General features: G+C 38.0%; 1 pseudogene; it reads right to left on the bottom strand.

Annotated features, from left to right (window-relative positions):
• Window positions 1–807: 807 nt before the first annotated feature.
• LOC149838638 (dnaJ protein homolog 2 pseudogene) lies at window positions 808–9393 on the bottom strand (annotated as a pseudogene).
• Window positions 9394–18500: the final 9107 nt, after the last annotated feature.

Raw genomic sequence — 18500 nt, forward strand, 5'->3', positions numbered from 1 at the left:
ACACCACACCCGAGCGCCGGTGTGACGCGCCGCTTCCAGGCGACGACCTAGCAACCCTTGCCCATTTATCACTGCCTCCAGGCCTATAGAGTACAGCGCGTCGCTCAGTAGGGAACGCCCCAACGAAATTCTCATATTGGTTCATATTCATAGGGTATGACTAAATTTTTATGCTGGCTGTCACAGGCCTACCGCAACCCTCCTCCTTTATCCGGGCTTGGGACCGACAGTGTATAACTAAACATTTATACACAGGCGAAGTTATTAAAATAATATTCAAATAATAATAAAATAATAATAAAAAACAATTTTAATTATTTTTTATAATTAATAAAAAATAACCGATTCAGATTAATATTGTATCGCTTTTCTGCCAATATGATATCGGCCGATACATGAATCATTGGGATTGAGATTTAAACTTGTTCTTTTCACTACAAGAAAAATGCAAATTAGCGACGAACGTTATCTGCCGTTAATCCGTCGCTAAATGTGTTTAGCGATGGCTAAGGGACAGACAACGTTCGTTGCATATCCTTGGTCGCTAATTAGAGACAAAACTTATTTATCGTTATTTTCGTCGCTAATTTGTGATGGATTAACGACAGACATGATTCATCGCGAGTTCATCACTAAATTTGGTTTTGTGACAGATAAATATTCGTCCCTAATCCATCGCTAAATTGGTGACGAATATTAGCGACAGATATTATCCGGCGTAAACTAAAATAAAAAATTTCTTGCTCTTTTCTTTTTCCGTTTCAGTAAAATCTCGAATCAGATCGGGCATCTTGGTCTTCTTCTTGTTCACCGCAATAGTTCAAGGAAAAGCTCACCAGGCTTGACGACCTCCCCTGGTTGAGACTTGATCAGCAATTGCCTATTGTCCAAGTGGGTCACTATGAATTGGAAACCACATAGTGCGTCTGTTAGAGAAAGAGTGTGCTCCACAAAGAGGTCATCCCCCTTCCTCTTGAAACTCGGATGCTCCTTTTATTGCAGAATGAACACTATGTCGCCCCTCATCGTGTTTGAGTGTAATGACAGAAGCATCAAATCAGTAAAGTTTCAAACAAAATAAACGAGAACAACCACGAAGATGAAGAAGAAGATGATGAAAATTAACATACTGCTTCATTTGCCTCACCCGGGAAAGTGATCTTCTGGCCATTTTGCATACCCTTCTCGATGATAACCTCAAGCACCTTCTTCTCCTGGACCACCTTCTCTCCCCTGCACTGCGGGCACCGATACTTGTCGCTGATCATCTCACTGATCCCTTTACACTCATTGCAGGGTTGTTGCATTTGCTGGATCATGGAAAACCCCAATTGACAGACGGTAACCTTCATTCCATTACCTTGGCAACTGCGGCATTTCATTGAAGCCCCCGATTTTGATCCTTTTTGCAGAAAAAAAGATGATGGCAATGTTAGAAACTCGCTCAAATCCAGAGAAACACACAGAATAGAGGAACCAGCGATGTACTTATATAGGTTTGAGGTGCACGACGCGCTCTGATGGGTAGAACGCTGCCGCACACGGATTGGCAACATGGCAATCAATATGATTTTTCGACTACAAATTAGCGATGGAAACATTTCGTTACTAATCCGTCACTAAGTAGTAACAGATTTTGAGACAGAATTTTTTCATCGCTACATAGCGACGAATTTTGAGATAGAATTTTGTCATCGTGAATCCGTCGCTAATTAACGATGAATTTTGAGACCGATTTTTTTCGTCTCTAATTCTGCAACTAATTCCACTTTTAAGAATGATTAGTTTTCTCTATCTAATCCATCATAAATTTACGACGAAAATAATCCGTCACAAATTTCCGTCGCTAATTAACATTTTTCTTGTACTGTTTATGAACCGGTTCATCCTAGCTACCATATTCAAAACCCATATTAACAACCAAAATCAACCTCTAGGACCGGTTAAAGCCCCTTTTAAGCCCATCAAACTTTGTTTTTTTTCGAAAGGCAAGCTGGGGTTATGCCATGGTGACAAAAGTTAAAAACGACAAAATCTCGGTTATCAAAAACTCGAGAGATTTTTTGGCAAAATCTCATCAATAAAAAACATTTTTTATAAGAAAATATAAATAAAACACATTTAAAGATAAACATTTCACGATAAATATCTGCTAAAACCGTAAATATCACGAGTTTGAAAATCTCACGAGAAGTTACCATTTTAAACTTTCAGGCAATTTCTTGCGATATTGTTGCAAGATTTTTATAAATCTCACGATATTTGTTAGAGATGCTTATGCATACCCCTACCAGTTATACAACTATACCATTGGGATTTGAACTTGCATCGTCCCAACACAAGGTTCACTAGCTGCTCCTACAAGACAACCGGAGCGCCGCCACCCCCCCCCCCCCCTGCGGTCGGTTGGTTGTCCATCAAACTTTGTTTTGAACTTAGGCTCAACCCAAATTCCCCGAAATCCCAATCTATTTGGCCCGAACTATTACCCACAACCCATTTTTTGATTGTTCTACCTTTTTTTGAACCCAAGTCAACTCCAAAACCAACATAAACCAAATTAATATATCCCAAAAACCGAAATAACCCAAAACGAAATAACCCAAAACTGACCTGTAATCCTTTCAAACTGATCCAGATGAACCTGCATTCCCTAACAAACCTTCTTAAATCGATCCAAACCAAATTATTCTAGAAACCAACCCACCTTCAAAACTTATTATTTCCATTTGGTCCTGCTCATAATTCCGTTGAAACCCTATACTCAATTATGAAAATCTCTGGATCCCTTTAAGCTAAATATTCGACCCAAATGCATTTTAAGTTGAATTCCTATGATTTAGCCCATGTATTGGAAACAGATCATTTCAATCTCTACTACATAAACCACCAAAGAGATAGACCACATTCTTATTTTATTTGGATATTCCCTAAATCGTATTCGACCACAGCTAGCATACCTGTGTTTGCAAGAGATTGTAATGATTTCTTGTTTTCTACAAGTAGAATGAAATTGGAAGAGATGTAAGTGCATTTGGACTAGAATATGTCTCCAACCTAGGGAGAATGATGCAGCAGCAAAGCAACTAAAGAATCCATTTGGATCCAGCTCTTAGTTTAGGTTATTATTTGAGTTTTTATTTAAACTGGGATCTTAGTAATGGATCTATCTCAGATCCAATTTAAAATTAGGCTTTTGGGTTATTCCCTAAAAATATTCGTACCAGGGCCTTCAGCTTGGCAGAGGACCCCGCTTACCACATGGGATACCACCCCGGTGGCAACAGTTCCACGACCAACTTGTGCTTGTGCTGGTCCACACTTGCATTTCATACCCAACTCGCAAAAGGAGGCTACTATATATATATATATATATATATATATATATATATATATATATATATATATATATATGATGGACATAAAATCCTAGCCAGTACAAAAGAAAAAATTACAAAACTGGATCCGCTACCACCACAAACCTCCATTGAAAATCCATATTGTACGGTCACCAAAATATTTGGCTTCGGGTCATGGATTGGAGCGGGTCTAAAATTCAAAACACTCACAATATTACCCAAAACATACATCACATTTTTTTGCATTACTTTCATATAACTATAAAAACGAGATATTTTGAAAATATTGTCACAAACATTTAAAAACACCGTGTGTTTCTTTTTTTTTTTTGCAATAATTTTTTAGAAGAACACCAATATTTTCTTTTTTTTTTTGATAGGCAAGCTGGGGTTAGGCAGACCCCCACCAGTTCTACAACTGCACCATTGCTTTTGAACATGCAACGTCCCAATACAAGGTCGTGCACTAACAGCTCCTAACAAACAAGTACTGAAACTCTATTAATTAGGCAATAGATAATCGACACGAGAATCCTTCTATACTGTAGAAAAGATTGATCATGACATCAATAATGCTCCCTATCCTCCAAGCAGAAGAATTCAAAACTGGTTACCTAAATTGCATTCGATGATACAACCTCGGTGGCTTGCTTGCAGCTTTCCTTTGTCCAACAGATTTGCTATTGAACACAACCATTGAAGAGGATGGTCCCCATTTATTCCTTCCTTGATTAATGAATACACCAATCTTATATACCTTCCAGACTTGTGAGACACCATAAATTATGCCCTCCAAGGCAAGAAATCTCTGTCTCAATGCCCTCTACCCCAATGAACAAGCAAGCGAAACAGATCATTTATTGCACCCCTATGGAATTTAATTTCAACTTTGAAGATGAAGTAGTTTTTATAACAAGAATGCAGTTTATCGAATGGTCCTCAGTGAAAAGGTAGGATCCGAGTAACTTTCATCATAACAGTACTTTTGTAGCCTCAGACATTTTGAAATCTTTCTGAGCATATATGGGTTAAAGTTTGCTACAATAGGCACAAACGACTTGGCAAACTTCATCTTTTTTTTTTTTTATTACAAATGATCCCCTTAGTCTATAGTCATCCCTTAAAGGATTGGGAACGGGACGGGGCGGGGCGGGGCTAGGCAGGGATTGGGACGGGGACGGGGCAGGGCGGGGAAAAGCTTAAGTCTATCCCTGCACGGGGATAGATTTTAACCTTCATCCCTGCCTCCATCCCCATTTTATGCCCTTCATCCCCGGTCCAAACGGGGCGAGGCGGGGCGCCGTTGTCCCCCGGTCCACTGCCATCCCTAGTTGAAAGCAGCTAGCTGGGTGATTTAGGACTGGTGTCCCATCTTTGGTGTTCATGGATCATGCCAACTTTTTATGAAGCACACACCACATGGTTGAAATCTTTAATTCTAGTAGATATGTCCCCTCTATCCACAATAATTGCATGGTATAAGCATATGCATCCCCTCACCCATATTTGTCACCTAGCCATGGCTGCCCATGGGTCCGAGCTGAAGTGGACAAAGTGATCCAATTAGAATAAATATGAAAAAGTATGTTGGTGCACCTGATTACCCACCATCTGCTGTTGGGCCCCACAACTCACAGGTTGTATCCCAAGATGATGGGTGATCAGGTGCAGCAGTACGCTAAAAGCGTGTAATCACATTGCATGATCTGATCCTCTCTCGGTGTAAACCCCTGTATTGCATTCATACCTCGGAGAGGGCATTCCTATTGCACAAGGTGAAGTATCTGGGGGGTTTATTCTGTCAGAGTAGCCATCGTAGCTAACAGGAATTTCCAGCATGGCAGGTCTCCCCGAGCACAGTTTTCCATTGTAATTTAAAAAAAAAAACAAATATTAGCTACAGTTTAGATCCAGCTCATATTGCTCATGCTTCATCTGTGCTTTTCATTTGTCTTTATAGTCAAATTGGGGATTAATTGGAAAGAGGAAATCAAGCTGAACATAATCTTATGAATAAGAAAGGATAAGGTTAAAATCAAATCAAATCATATCCACCAAATTTAGCCAAATTGAATTAGAAATCTTGCTCTAGATGAGAAAATCATGATTTAGATTTTAACACACTCTTGAGAATATAAACGTAAAGAACTTCCAACTTACAATAGTATAATATATTGATAAACAAGGCTGGTAAAGAACATAAAAGAACCAAAGAGAGGGTGTTCAAGCTGGCTGATACTTGTGATGAGCCGATCGAGCATATATATATATAAGCAAATATAGAAGCCAAGCTTAAACTGGCTGATTCAGAAAATCAATATTTTAGTTTCAAAGCTGTAAGCAATAAGAATTGAACTCTAAACTTATTGCTTGTAACTCAAACACTGCAGACATCTTGACGATTTATAGGTACACAGCGATTTACAGGTACAGTAATTTACCAGCACACCGATTTATAGGGACTACGAGTTATAGGCATCACAATTTACTGGCACAACGATTTGTAACTATCACGATTTGCAGACACGTCGATTTACATGATTCGGTCTTTAAGACCTACGTCCACGATAGGCAACCACTACAACTCTCTTTATTTTTCTTTCAATAAAATCATGAGGTACATCCCGATTTTTATAGCAAAGCTAATTAACCAAAAGAGGATATTTAGGAGAAGAAAGAGGAAACTCAATCTTATCCCAACGGGAAGTGAGAGAGATTTAGGAAACTTAACAAACAATGGTTGCCGACTTCCCTTATCTTCATCACTCTTCCTCAAGTGGGGTGTAAATATCATGACAACCCCACTTGTTTAACATGTCCTTGAGTTGAGCCTGTGTGACTCCTTTTGTTAGCCCATCTGCAGCTTGATCGATACTCTTTTTTTAAGGTGTACAAATCTCTCCACATTGAACTTTTTTCCTGACAAAGTGACCGTCAATTTCGATATGCTTAGTTCTTTCATGAAAGACAGGATTAGCTGCAATGTGAATAGCCACTTGGTTATCACAATACATTGGTATAGGTGAGCTTGTATTGAACCCGAGCTCAGATAGAAGATTCTTGACCCAAATGAGTTCACTAGTAGTGGTGTCCATGGCCCTGTATTCTGCCTCAGCACTGGATCTATAAACCATTCTTTGTTTCTTGCTCTTTCATGATACTAAATTATCTTCGACATATACACAATAGCCTGTAGTAGATCTACGATCCAGGCTACCCGCCCAATCAACATCTGAGAAACCTTTTATGTCTATGTTGTCATTCTTTTTATACCATAATCCTTGTCCAGGCACTTTTTTCAAATACTTGAGGATTCAATCAACAGCCTTCATATGACTTTGGCAAGGAGCTTGCACATGTTGACTCACGTGACTAACGACATATGTGATGTTCGGACGAGTAACGTTCAAATATATCAACTTTTCAACAATTCACTGATACTGAGTGATGTTTGCAACTAGTTCATCTTGATCTTTCATTGAATTACATCCGATTTTTATAGGAGTATTAACAAGTTTACTTCCAAGTTTTCCCGTATCCTTAAGTAAGTCAAGAGTGTATTTTCTTTGAGACAGAAATATCCTCTTTTTTGAATGAGCCACCTCTATGCCCAAAAAATATTTCAGCCTACCCAAATCTTTAATTTCAAATGGTTTTTGAAGAAGTTCTTGGCAGCAGTAATTTTTTGAGCATTATTCCCGGTGATGATGATATCATCAACATAGATCAACATGATAACCATCGAGTCATTTTCCCTTTTGAAAAATATAGAGTTGTCCGCAGAATTTTTAACAAACTCATACTTTTTAATGGCATTGCTCAATTTAAGATGACAAGCTCTTGGAGATTGCTTCAATCCATATATGGATTTGTGAAGCTTGCAAGCGAGAGAAGGATCTTTTTCTTGAGGATGACCTGGCGGCAAGCTCATATAGACTTCTTCTTGAAGGTTGCCTTGGAAGAAGGTGTTCTTCACATCAAGTTGATACAACGACCAATTTAAATTGCAAGCAATGGATAAAATAATACATACACTATTCATTTTCATAACCGGGGTAAACATTTCTTCATAATCAATCCCTTGGGTCTGAGTGTATCCCTTTGCAACAAGTCTTGCCTTGTGTCTTTTGATAGATCCATCACTTTTAAATTTATTTTTGAAAATTCATCGACACCATATAATCTTTTTCTTTTCCAGAAGGAAAACAATTTCTCATGTTTTTTTTTTATGCAGAGCGTCAAGTTCCTCTTTCATCGCCTTAACCCAAACCGGCTAGTTTTTTGCTTTTTCGTATGATGTCGGTTCATGACTGGCATCAATAGAGCTGAGAAGTGCCATGAAAGCCTTTGGCAAATTCCCATAGCTAATTTGTTTTTCAATAAGATGTTTAGTGGCCGTATAGGTAATAAAAACTTTCAAGTGATCAGGATGTCTAGAGACTCGCTGAGATCTTCTTACATCTAGATGGTGGACCACTACTTGTTCATTGGAAGTCTGACCTGTATTATTTGGGGGCAGATCATCTGTTCTTTGGGGCTCACTAATGGATCTAGTAACTTTGGTTATCAACAGATCATCATAGGCATCAATACTGGGGAGAACCACCTCCCCTCACGACATTCTTTGTTAGGAACATATTTAAAGAAAGGTGTATCTTCATCAAAGTTGACATCACACGAGATGTACAAGCATTTTTCTTCCATATTATAACACCTATATCCCTTTTTTCGTCATGGAGTATCCCAAGAATAAACATTTTCGAGCTTGGTGACTGAGTTTGTCTCGGTCACCTTTAGGGATTAACATATACACAATGCAATAAAAAATTCGCAAATGTTCAACACTCAATTTTTTTCCTTTTAGTAGTTCCCATGGGGATCTTCTTTGAAGATTTACCGACAAGAGGCGATTTATAATATAGCATGTTGTCATGATAGCGTCACTCCAAAAAATTATTGTCATATGCGTTTGGAAAAGTAAGGATCTAGTTACCTCAAGAAGATGGCTATTTTTTTGCTCGATGAATTCATTCTGGTGTGGAGTTTCGATGTAGGTAAACTGATGATCCAAGCCATTTTGGTCTTCAAATTCTTCAAAACTCTTGTTTTTGAATTCTGTGCCATTGTCAGTTCTCAAAACCTTAATCCTGGTACCAAACTGCGTGTAAACCATATTGTAAAAATTCTTAAATCTTTCAAAAACTCCATCCTTGGATTTGAGCAAGTATATCCATGTCATTTTTTAGTGATCATCAATGAATGTTAAATAATACTTAAAACCAGTATGTGATGTCATGGGTGCAGGACCCCAGACATATGAATGAACAAGATCAAACAATTTACTAGCAACATTGTCAGATATTGGAAATGGAGGTTGAGTCATCTTTGCATATCGACAAACATCACACATATGAGTGTCAAAAGCAACATTAGGAACCAAGGCTGAAAGAGACCTATTGGAAGGATGTCCCAACCTAAGATGCCATCTCTGACCATTATTCATGCTTCGACTAGAGATCATAGTCGAGACTTATTTATTTATCACATAGAGGCTCTGCTCAAGATGCCCCTCACCAATCTTCCTGTGTGTCAGACGATCCTAAAAAATAACATTGTATGGAGAGAATACAACATTGTAATTTAGTTTCTATGTCAGTTTAGAGATAGATAATAAATTTGAAGAAATCTTCGGCATGTGAAGGACTGAAATCTTTTTGTTAAACAAATATGTTTCTCCTCTTCCCCTGACTTGGATAGAGGATTCATTAGCTATGGTAATCGAACCTTTCTCATAGACTGACCGCACATTTTCGATATTTGTTGCAGATTGAACCATATGATGTGAAGCCTCTGAGTCTATAACCCAAATATTCGGTTTTTGTTTTGAGGAGGAAGAACACATACCTGTCTCGGCAAACGTGACAGCTGATGCAACAATAGTAGGAACGTCCTTCTTGCTTTCCTCGATGTTGTTCAAAAAATCTCTTAAAGAGTCCAGAGAGAACAAATTATCATCCTTAGCAAGATAGGCCATTTTAGTTCTAGTAGTATCTTTCCTTTCATCCCTATAGGTGTTAGGTTTACCATGAAGAAACCAACACTTATCTCTATGATGCCCTTTCTTTTTGCAATGAGAGCAAATGAGACGTTTTCCTTTGTGTTTATTCAATCGATCTTTGTTCTTCGTATTTTGAGGTGTGAAGTACATGTTATAGGCAACTCTCACTCGATTCTTTGGTGAATGGCTTGGTATTATTCATCATTACTTTTTTATGACTTTCTTCCCTCAAGATGATAAAGCAAACATTACTAAGAGATGGGAATTCCTGCCCTACGAGGATTTGACTTCAAATAGTTTCATAGTCTGATCCAAGCCCGGCTAAAAACTGGAAAAAAATTCCTTGTTCTTTAAGTTTTTGAATAGTGCAAACATTTGAAGAAGAGACGACCAAAGAGTCCAATTCATCCCACATACTCTTGAGTTTTTTAAGAAACTCACTCACAGATGAGTTATTTTCCTTGTGTTCGTGTAGGGTCTAGGTGAGTTGATACATGTGAGCTATATTATTTTGCTCATTGTACAACTCCTTAGCCATGGTCCAAATTTTCTCAGTGGTATGGAGGAACAAAAAACTCTCAACGATTTTAGGCTCCATAGAATTAAGGAGCTAAGACATAACCAAATCATTGGCCGATTGCCATTCATCAATTTGTATTTCATCTTTATCTGGTTTGAGAGTTTTTCCATTGATAAAACCTAACTTGGATTTATCGCTCAAGAATAGAGTCACTGATTTGGCCCAAGAAATATAGTTGGAACCATTGAGTAAGATAGAGGTGAACTTGAGAGAAGGAGATACCTGCTCCTGAATGACAATATTTTCTGACGTGTTAGCCATGACGAAACAGGCAACACACTATGGTGATTAGCACGAAGCGAACGATAGGATCACAGCTTCCACTCTGATACCATGATGATTTATAGGTACACAACGATTTACAGGTAATGTAATTTATTGGCACAACGATTTATAGGTACTACGAGTTACAAGCATCACGATTTACTGACACAACGATTTATAACTATCATGATTTGCAAACACATCGATTTATGTGGTTTGGTCTTTAAGACCTACATCCACGATAGGCAACCACTATAACTCTCTTTATTTTTCTTCCAATAAAATCATATGAGGTACATCATGATTCTTATAGCAAAGCTAATTAACCGAAAGAGGATATTTAGGAGAAGAAAGAGGAAACTCAATCTTATCCCAACAGAAACAGAAAGAGAGAGAGAGAGATTTAAGAAACTTAACAAACAATGGTTGCCGACTTCCCTTATTTTCATCACATCTTCACTTTAGGATATAAAATATATGTAAAATATAGCTGAGCTGAGCCAAACACTTATTGTTCATGTTTAACTTGACGAGCCTATTTCAAGAGTTTAAATGAGCTCTTTACTGCAAAGAGCAGCTCATCTCATTTCTTGATAGGTTGAAGGTGCCAACATGTTGAGCAAATATAGGGAAGCAAAGCTAAGGACCACAGTCTCTAAAAGAGCTTAAAAAACTAGAAAAGAATAAACAAGCACAGAAACAAAAGGCAGTGTTTAACGTAGTTTTGTGAAAAGACCTACGTCCACGGTGAAGCCTCTCTCACACTCAACCATCAACGTGTGAAAGGTTGTCACTGTGTATATATATATATATATATATATATATATAGAGAGAGAGAGAGAGAGAGAGAGAGAGAGAGAATTATATCTAATGTAGGAGTCGACCCCCTATGGATAAAGGCTCCTACATTATCATAAGTGGTTACATGGAAATTTGAGTTTAGAACTCATTGTTAACGACAAACTCTCCCTTGGTGACAGTTTTGATGAGGACTCATAACCACCTTTGGATAGTGTCTCATTTGATGAGGGTTTGATGCTATATGGATCAACTATATTCATTTGACCAGAAAATAACACCATATTTGGTGTTATCGTCAGTGGAGAACACCCATGCCATATTTGAGGTTTTCTTAGCAAGTGACCTTATCACATTTACATTTGATGAGGTTATCTTCTCAATAGGTGATGTTATCACATTCACATTTTATGAGATTGTGGACCCAAATCCAGATCCATGACTTTAACATCCCCCTACAAACTCAACAAGCATGATAAACGTTGAGTTTGGATCGAAGCACATTGAAATGCTCACTTGGTAAGGGCTTGGTGTGTATGTCAGCAATCTAAGCACTAGAAGGAATGTGCGAGACAATCAATTTCTTTTTATGAATCCGATCTTGAACAAAATGAACATCAATTTCTATATGCTTGCTTTGCTGATGAAATGCAAGATGAGCTGCTATGTAAGTAGCGCTGACATTATCACACCATAAAATTAAAACAATCTTGAAAGATACACCCGATTCTTGAAGTAGGAATTAGACCCAAATTAGTTCGACAACTATATTGACAACTGCACGATATTCTGCTTCAATGCTAGACTAGACAACAGTTGGTTGCTTTTTAGAGCTCTAGGAAAGTAAATTTGGCCCAAGATTGACTACATATCCTTCAGTGAATTTTCGATCATCGAGATACCCAACCAAGTTTGCATCAAAGAAGACTGGTGCCTAGTGATCTACAATAGGACATGCCATGAATTGACGAACTTTGTTTACTGCATAAGCTAAGTCTGACCATGATAATGTTAAGGATTACATTACTCCTATATAATGTTGGATCATGAAGGGTAGATCCAAATCCTGCAGAGAGAGTTTAAGGAGACAGAGAAGTTTACGGGTTTAATTTGCTCCAGCCATGTATGCATGACTCAGTAGATCAACAATATACTTTCTTTGAGAGAGCAAAAGACCTTGCAAAGTGAGAATTGCCTCAATTTAAAAAAAAATAAAGAGGTCCTAAGTCTTTGACAACAAAAGATTGTTAGAGTCTGGAGACTAAATTATTAATAAAGAAAGGAGAATTTTCTATCACCAATTTATCATCCACATAAACTAAGAGGAAAACATTAATTTTGTTCTTTAGTATGAATAAAAAGGTATCTGTGTGAGAATTTATGATTCCCATAATCAAAAGAGCATTACTTAACTGTCGGTACCAGGCTTTGGAAGCTTGTTTTAAACCATTAATAGTTTTTTGAAGCTTACACACATGATTGGGATTGGGATAATGCGAGTCTCTATAACCAGGAGGCTACTCCATACAAATAATTTCATGAATATCCCCATGTAAAAAGGCGTTTTAAATGCCCAATTGTTTGATTGGCCACCGATGACTTACAATAATAGTGAGTACAATACAAATTATTGTGGGTTTGACCACAGGGGTTAAAAGTCTCAAAATAATCAACCCTTTCATCTTTATCATATCTTTTGGTAACTAAATGAGCTTTATATCATTATAAAGTTTCATATGCCTTGTATTTGATGTTAAAGATTCATTTGCACTTAATGACATTCTGAGAAGGATGAGAGGGCACAAGAACCTAAGTATCTATAGATCAAAGCATCAAATTCCTTGATCATAGCATCTCTTTAATGTTGATGTTGATTGGCTTGTCGAAAAGTCTCTTGGGTTCAAGATCCTGAATAAACTGAGTCAACAAGACAATGTCAACAAGAACACTTCAGGAATACAAGTTCTATCTTGGGAACATGTGTCCATACTATGAGTGCGCAAGGGTTCCGTTCATGAACAATTAAATCAGTTAGAGAGGTTTCTAGTTCTAAATATGGTATAGGATTGGGACTAGGTGGATCAGATTGACTGGGTTCGGGATTTGGACTCGGTGGTATTGGATCTGAACTAGTCAAGTCAGGAATTGGCTGATTCTAAACCGGGTTTAATATACCAGCTACCATAGAGAGATGACTTGGTTGTGATGTTGTTGATGGGCTTGACTTTACTGGACTACTAAAAGAGAATTGTGCTTCATAAAAAATCACATGTCAAAAAATAATGACTTTCCCCATAGTGACATTGAGATATTGATATCCTGGGTGACTATTCCCGTAACTTAGCAAAACATATTTGTCTGATTTGTAGTCCAATTTATAAGAGCGATATGGTTTTAAACATGGGTAGCAGGCTCTAAATACCTTCAAAAACTTATAATCAGGAGGTTTTTTAAGTACTCTCAAATGGGGATGTTTTTACAATCACATGTGATGGAAGACAGTTTATCAGTATATATACTGCTTGGAGCAAGCAACAAAGGAAGAGAGGGAGCACTTATCTGAGAGACAAGGGCCGACGACGATCCTGCCATTGATCAATCGCTTCACGACAAGACTCCCTGTTACGAGATGGATCGATGGTAGCTCTGATACCATAAAAGTGCTTAAAAAGCTACAAAAGATTAAACAAACACAGAAATTAACGTGGTTAGGTGAAAACACTTATGTCCATGGAGAAGCCTCTCTCACACTCAACCATCAACGTGTGAGAGGTTATCACTGTATATATATGGAGGATTACATCTAATGTAGGAGTCGACCCCTATGGATAAGGGCTCCTACAATATCATAAAAAAAGTGGTTACATGAAAATTTGAGTTTATCAAAACTCATTGCTAACGATGAACTCTCCCTTGGTGATGGTTTTGATGAGGACTCATAATCACCTCTGGATAGTGTCTCATTTGATGGGGGTTTGATGCTATCTGGATCAACTATATTCATTTGATCAAGGGATAACACAACATTTGGTGTTATCATATCAGTGGAGGACGCCCATACCATATTTGAGGTTTATCTTCTCAGCAAGTGACGTTATCACATTTACATTTGATGAGGACTATGACGTTATCACATTTGATGATGTTATCTTCTCAGCAGGTAACGTTATCACATTCACATTTGACGAGGACTGTGACGTTATCACATTTGATGAGGATTTTGTACCCATGTCCAGATCCATGACTTTAATAGCCTCAACTACAAAGTTTAGAGACTTTGCTTGTATAATAACATGCCATTTGAACATATTGCAAATGTTCAAGCTAAGAAAACTTGTCAAATAATATATCCAACTTTGACACCATCTTAAACAAAGAAAAATTGAAATAAAAATAAGACAAGAAGAAAAAAGATAAATGAAAAAATAGTGTTTATACCTGGTTAAGACAAAGGAAGAGATCCATGAGAAAAAACTCATGGAGACTCTATCACATGTTCCTAATCCAAACAAGAATACCAATCTAAACAAATCTGGGAATTCTTACCAAGGCTGCCAGACTAGAAAGCGGAAGCGAGAAATGATACGAGAAGCGAAAGCAAGAAGCGATGCATTTTAAAATGTATAGGAAGTGGGAAGCAAAAAATTATATATATATCTATATATATATATATATATATATATATATATATATATATATATATATATATATATATATATATATATATATATAAGAATTGAATGGGAATAAAAAATGAAACACAAATAAATACTAAAATAAAAGTGGCTAATATTAAATTTCATGGTTTTTTAGTGTAAGAATTAAATTTTTAACAAAATGTAAAAATGATGACTACCAATTTAGAGAAAGCACATGAAAGTGAGTGAGAAGAGTGAGAGAAAATGCATAAAAACATGAAAAGTTGAGTAAAAAAACATATAAGAAGAATAGATGAAGTGTGTGGAAAGCATAGGAGAGCGTGGGAGAATCGAGGTTCTCATCAAATTTTGGAAGTGAGGAGTATCACTCTTTCGAAGCAAGTTTCCGAGAAGCGAGCTTCCCTTCTATCTAAGAAGCTTTCGGTAACTCTGATTCTTACCTAAATGAATAAGCAAATAAAATAACTAATCAAATAATTTCTTATCCATCTTAACAAAGTTATAAATCTTTCCATAGATGAGAAGGTAGACATCCATATCTGAAACTTTTCTCGATGAAAATGGCTCGGAGTTGGATTGATGTAGCTAATACGAGATCTGACCAGTCGGATATTGGCTAAGAGGGAGCACTATTCAGTCAGCCGTGAAAAGGCTAATACTGATTCCGATTAAATACATTTGATCAGATTTGGATATCCATCAAATTCAGTTATGAAATCTTAAAGTGAATCTGAATCCGTCGGATTCTGTTGTCTTTGCCAGACCTAACTAATCAGCATCACACTCGGGTTGGATAAGAGATAACATCAGACCCATTGACAAGACTAGAAACATTGTATTCCAAGGACAACATACAAAGGAGAGAGAATAAACAGAGTGTGTTTTCTAGGAGAGAGGGAGCTCATATATTTTGAGATCTCATTTGGGGCTACGAGAAGGCTCGTATATATTCTAAGGGAGTTTCAATCCATTGGATTTCCATGTCTCATATACATCAAGAAAACATGGGTTATGCAATACCAGTATACACAGCAGAAAGTGTTGAGAAACTATAGGCGCACAACCCAAGAATCAATAAACAAATAACCAAGAAGAAGCAAAAGAAGAAATCAAACCACACACGAGGAACAACCATTTACAGAGTCTACATAACTTTTGTAGTCTGATCCTACAAGAACTCTACGCGACTTTTGTAGTCTAACCCTACAAAAAGTCTAGGGTAAAATTATAAAACTACCTTCCAAAAACAAGTTGGATCGACGAAAGTAAAAGATTCATATCCAGATAGGAAACATGCTCTACACTCCTTCAACAGAAAAGAGGTAAGAACGTTCTACGGTGAAATTCAGGTGACTCCTCTACTAGATATGCTTGAGAGATCCATAGAAAGAAGGATGACCACGTGCAACACCCACCCTTAAATTTAGGGTCGACTACAAGCTCCTGACTCTTGACAAACTTAAAAGATTAGGGTTATCGATGGCTAATCATTGTGCCTTGTGTGAGTATCATGAGGAGTCTACTAATCATCTATTCCTCACATATCCTATGACAAAGTTAGTCGGGAGAAAAACTTTGCACCAGTTGGGGCATTACAAAATGCCTCCACTTGAGATCACCGCTTGTCTGTGTTGGCAGGGTAGGCAACAAATTGGTGATAAAAAAATTGAAGTATGCTTGGCTGATATCATTCTAATATGTCATTAAGAAGTTGTAGGACATTCAGAATAAGTTGGGGTTTCAAGAAATTTAAATAGGGCATAAACAAATTGTAGATATTGTGTTGAATGAGATTGAGATGAAGTCTGTCAAGGTAGATCGGGACCTATTATTCTTAGGTGGTTGAATGCTGGTCGATAAACACCACCCAATCAAGGTTGGATTGAATTAAATCTGTATAGCATGTGGGCTCCTGCTACTACTTTTTGGCGAGCAGATTTTACCATAAGAGATCATGAAGGTCAAAATATTTATTTAGGATGGTTAAGTCACTCTCAAAGCTTGCAACACAAAGAATAATGTGTTTGATGAGACTGTTTAGAGTTGCAGCCACAAAGTAAAGTTATTGAGTCTTCTAAAAAAGATGAGTCATTCTTACAAATCAGACATTGGAAGGTGGGCATGTAAACAGTCAGGTCTCCAAAGGTTATTGTGGAACGTCTATGACAGTTTGATCAAGTTCAATGTGTTTGGGCAAACAAGGATCAAAACTATTATGCTTGTAGTGGGTTTGTAAGGACAAACCTGGTTTTCCTCTTTCTCGGACAAGTTATCATTTCTAATCTTTGTATTCTGGTAGGGGTTTGCCTAACCCCAGCTTGCCAATAAAAAAAAGTTCTTCCATGAATCAATGTTATTATATGCAAAGATGTGGATCCCTGCACGGCTGTGTCACAAACACGGATGAGAACCATGACTTGACATGAATTCAAGATGTGAGTTCTGCAATTTTTTTGAAAAATAAGACATGAGGACAAGGAATTTTATTATTTAATTGATTAAAAAACAACTTTCTATTTGAAGCGGTATAAATGACATATTATTGAAATACTTATTAAAAACTATTAAAAGTTAATAAACAAAAATAAACTCATGAATGTCATGAGCGTGTTACTTGTCGTATGGTATCGTATCACTAGACAAAGGACTAAAAATGGTGTGTCCCTGTGAGGTGGGACATAAATGGTGACTTGGGTAGAACCAATTGGAACCCTGATCAGATTTGAACCGTGATTTGTGTTGGGTATTCAATTGGACCTGACCTAACTCGAGTAATACATGTGGTTTTTTATTAAGCCGCACACTTTAAACCATTAATCTCTCATGTTAGGTGTGGGCTCTCATTTGCTCCCATATGGCCATGAAACCAAACCCAAACCAGAGGATACTTTGTTGGATAGGATCCGGATATGTGCAAGACCCATTGACAGCACTGAATCGAACCGTCCCAATGTTATCAGGGTGGTCCATTGACTGGATCTTATGGTAGCACCCTTCTTGCTGCTCTTTTCCATCCTGGGGCTGTAAATTAATGGGTTTTCATCTGGATCCTTTTGTGGGTCCATATATATGATCCACTGCTTAGCACTGTTGGATCATCTGAGCCTTTTCTCTGGGCGGCTTAAGGAAACTTCCATATGATCTTGATCCAGCAAGATAGGATCCAATTGGAACCACATGCATTTCCCGGTTAATCTTCATACCTTTGGACCCGGGCTAGGACCAACCTGACTTCGGAAGTATGGAGGGAAACCCAGTATTTTATAGTTTCACCGAATTGAACCAGTTTGATATAACAGTGGACATTAGCGAGGGCTGGGGCAACCCGAATAGGGGCTGATAAGGGCCCAACAGCCTTGGCCCAAGCCCAGGCACACACGAACCCAGCCTGGTTATAATCAGGTTTAGGTTGGGCTCAGGCTTGGCCCTTAGGACCGACCACCAGATGGGACTGGCCTTTTCGGGCCCAATGTATTTTCATATTGGACCTGGCCTGAGTCAGAACTGTTTAAGTAATCATGATGGGCCGTGTCTGGGCTGTACAAAGCAGCCTGAGCCCAGCCCGTATCGGGCTGGCTACCCGGAATCCCATTGAGCACCGGCCAGATGTCCAACCCCAGTTGGAGATGGACAATGCTCAATATGCAGGAATAGTAGCTGCTCACTGGTTAGGTGTTCAACCAAAGGTCACTCATGCTGACTGTCCATCGTGCCACTAAAAGTCTTTTTGCGCCAAACTCATGCTGAGCGTCCATCATGCGGCGCGATGGACGCTCAGCATC

The sequence above is a fragment of the Nuphar pumila genome, chromosome 5 (assembly GCF_984573655.1).
Source record: "Nuphar pumila chromosome 5, dmNupPumi1.hap1.1, whole genome shotgun sequence".
Taxonomy (NCBI): Eukaryota; Viridiplantae; Streptophyta; class Magnoliopsida; order Nymphaeales; family Nymphaeaceae; genus Nuphar; species Nuphar pumila.